At 45.9% G+C, this 3,748-nt stretch overlaps 1 pseudogene; it reads left to right on the top strand.

The window, feature by feature from the left end:
* The first annotated feature begins 1,629 nt into the window (after positions 1-1,629).
* LOC109565227 (keratin, type II cytoskeletal 8 pseudogene) lies at positions 1,630-3,368 on the top strand (annotated as a pseudogene).
* The last annotated feature ends 380 nt before the right edge of the window (positions 3,369-3,748 follow it).

Here is a 3,748-nt window from a genome sequence, read left to right as displayed (position 1 = left end):
GAAAGAGATGAATGTAAAGAGCAATAGGTGAATGTAGACTTGTCTGATGGTAGAATGTACAAAACGGAACAGCAAGAAAGCACTTCCCTGCTGATTCAGACCATGAAACGAATCATTTTTAAGACTGCGTACTACTTGAGTGAAGTGTGAGCCTAAATCATAGGTTCTCCAGCTGGGTGGATGAAGCTCTTGGCTTCAACAGACAGACTGAATAATCTTTGGGGGCCAGGGGTGGGTGACGGATGGTAGGGACATTAATTGCTTTCCATTGGCTGGTTGAGTTGGTTGTAAAGGGAAAGGCCTGCCCTAGCCCCGAAGAGCTTACATCTGTTTCTCATACAGCTCACCACCCGTGCTGCTTCAACCATCTCCTACTGCTGGCCAGGCTACCACTTTATTGATTTCTCCCCCTGCCCTTTTAAAAAGATGAAAGTTCCTAAAAGCTTTTTGTATGCAAGTATGTGTGTTTGTATGCATGTGTGTGTTGGTGACAATATTTAGGTTAGCAAACTAAACAGCAGCTAGAAACCATCGGTTTGTGTGTGTGGGTGTGTGTGAGTGTTTAACCAATTACTCAAAGATTGGGCACCCCCAGTGGCGGAGCTGGCAGAAGCATAACAATTAGAATGTGATGACAACAACTTAAAGATAATTAGTTGACAATGACTTGAGACCTCATCAACCCCTTTAACACCTCATGGTTTATGATTAAAATGAAATACTTGGAGAGCATTTTAAGCACATCTTGTCTCACTACCAGCAGCTGTTAAGGTAGAGCTACAGTATTTGGTGTTCTTTGATATGGCTCCCATTCTTTATAACCACGAACAATAATTATTCCAAACAGTTATCATTATTCTACGGACATCAGTGGATTAAGGATCTGTGTTTTTACTCAGAAACCTATTTTTTTACTTCTTTCCCCAACACTCTCCCATTCTCATCCAGACTTTTAAGTAAATGATGGTCAAACTTTTAAAAGTCAGCCCCATTGTCCTTATAAATTACATGGGTTGATAACGTCAACTGTGATTTTTACTGAAATCACAATCCAATTGAGAATTTACAACTGGAGGATTCCACCATGAGGACTCACAGGTGTGTTTAGATGAAACTGGGATATTTCACAAACCTGCTAACCTCAGGCTTCAGTAAACAAATGTTTTTCATTTTTCTTGATGGGCCCTCAATACATATTTAATAGATGAATTGATGCTGAGATTCCACTATCTTCCAAACTTGGTTCAGTTTCACGTTGCCTCTAAAATAGACACCATTTAAAACACTGGAAGTGAAACCTAGTGGTTCTATCCTTCATTACTAAATATTTCTTAGGAAAGAAGTTTCAGTGCTTCTGGGACAATCTGATTATAATACATGTTAAACTGCAAACATCAGACAACATTTGAATATGTAAGAAGGTTTGAAATAAACTTTATTTGATTATAAAATGTTGATCACCTATAAAACTATAGTCTCTTTTTAAGCTATAGTCTTAATCAGTTGTACTATTTCGATATATAATCAGTTGTACTGTTTAGACATTACAACCAATTATTTGAGTGAGGAAGTTTCATACTAATAAGGCCAATACTGCTAAGTTTTTCCATTTTTAAAATAATGATCTTTCACTGAGAAGCAGCTTCTCGAATCCTCTCCTCGACTCCTACTCAGCTTCGGCCTCCTCGCCTCCTCTCCAGCCTCCACCATGTCCATCAGGGTGACCCAGAAGTCCTACAAGGTGTCTACCTCTGCCCCCAGGTCCTTCAGCAGCCGCTCCTACACCAGTGGGCCCGGCTCCCGCATCAGCTCCTCGGCCTTTTCCTGAGTGGGCAGCGGCAGCAGCTTTCGGGGCAGCCTGGGCACCGGCATGAGCATGGCTGGAAGCTACGGTGGGGCCCCAGGTTTGGGGGGCATCACAGCTGTCACCGTGAACCAGAGCCTGCTGAGCCCCCTCAAGCTGGAGGTGGATCCCAACATCCAGGCCGTCCGCACCCAGGAGAAGGAGCAGATCAAGACCCTCAACAACAAATTTGCCTCCTTCATCGACAAGGTGCGGCACCTGGAGCAGCAGAACAAGGTTCTGGAGACCAAATGGAACCTCCTGCAGCAGCAGAAGACTGCCCAAAGCAACATAGACAACATGTTTGAGAGCTACATTAACAACCTCCGTCGGCAGCTGGAAACTCTGGCCCAGGAGAAGCTGAAGCTGGAAGTGGAGCTTGGCAACATGCAGGGGCTGGTGGAGGACTTTAAGACCAAGTATGAGGATGAAATCCAAAAGCACACAGACATGGAGAATGAATTTCTCATCATCAAGAAGGATGTGGATGAAGCTTACATGAACAAGGTAGAGCTAGAGTCCCGCCTGGAAGGGCTGACTGATGAGATCAACTTCTACAGGCAACTGTATGAAGAGGAGATCCATGAGATGCAGTCTCAGATTTCTGACACGTCTGTGGTCCTGTCCATGGACAACAACAGCAACCTGGACCTAGATGGCATCATCGCTGAGGTCAAGGCCCAGTATGAGGAGATCGCCAACCGCAGCCGGGCTGAGGCCGAGACCATGTACCAAATCAAGTATGAGGAGCTGCAGACACTGGCTGGGAAGCACGGGGATGACCTTCATCTCACGAAGACGGAGATTCCTGAGATGAACCGGAACATCAACCGTCTCCAGGCTGAGATCGAGGGTCTCAAAGGCCAGAGGGCTTCCCTGGAGGCTGCCATCGCTGACGCTGAGCAGCGTGGTGAGATGGCTGTTAAGGATGCTCAGGCCAAGCTGGCCGAGCTGGAGGCCGCTCTGAGGAACGCCAAGCAGGACATGGCGCAGCAGCTGCGCGAGTACCAGGAGCTCATGAATGACAAGCTGGCTCTGGACGTGGAGATTGCCACCTACAGGAAGCTGCTGGAAGGCGAGGAGAGCCGGCTGGAGTCTGGGATGCAGAACATGAGTATCCACACCAAGACCACCAGTGGCTACGCAGGTGGACTGACTTCGTCCTACGGGACCCCTGGCTTCAAATACAGCCTGAGCCCCGGCTCCTTCAGCCGCACCAGTTCCAAGGCTGTGGTTGTGAAGAAGATTGAGACTCGAGATGGGAAGCTGGTGGCCGAGTCCTCTGATGTCCTGTCCAAGTGAAAGGCTCCTGCGGTCCCTCCCAGCCTCCCCCGCTCATTGGCTCCTGCAGATGGAGCTGTGCAGGGGAGCATCTGCATAGGAGACCTGAGGTTTCGCCCCTGTCCTCTGCCCACACCTGGCGGGAGTCGACTGCCGGGGGTTTCCCCTTTCGCCCATGACCCCACCTAAAAGCCAATGTAAGCGTCTTTTTCAGAATAAATCCAATTTGAGTATCTTTTTTTTTTTTTTCAAAATAAAGCTTCAGTTGGCTCTGCCAAAAAAAAATAAATAAAAAATAAAATAAAATAATGATCTTTAACCTTTTGAGGGGTCACAGACCCATTTTAGAATATGTGGAAACTGCTGATCTGCAAAAAAAAACCTCTATTCACTTACATGCCAAGTTGATAGAATTTCCTGGGATCTATAGATTCCCGATTAATATTCTTTTATCATCAGTAATATAGAGGTGATTTTAATCTTCCAGACATGTTGGTGACAATCTATAAAACAGAAGGGGAAATGGACCATTTATGAACATATTGTGTTCAAATTAAAACTATGTTAGCCAATCAGAAAAACGGTGTCTTGTTATAAAAATAAGGTCAAGTATGCAGTGGATGT

This window comes from Bos indicus, chromosome 10 (genome assembly GCF_029378745.1).
Source record: "Bos indicus isolate NIAB-ARS_2022 breed Sahiwal x Tharparkar chromosome 10, NIAB-ARS_B.indTharparkar_mat_pri_1.0, whole genome shotgun sequence".
NCBI classification, from domain to species: Eukaryota; Metazoa; Chordata; class Mammalia; order Artiodactyla; family Bovidae; genus Bos; species Bos indicus.
This window is presented reverse-complemented; position numbering and strand designations above follow the sequence as displayed.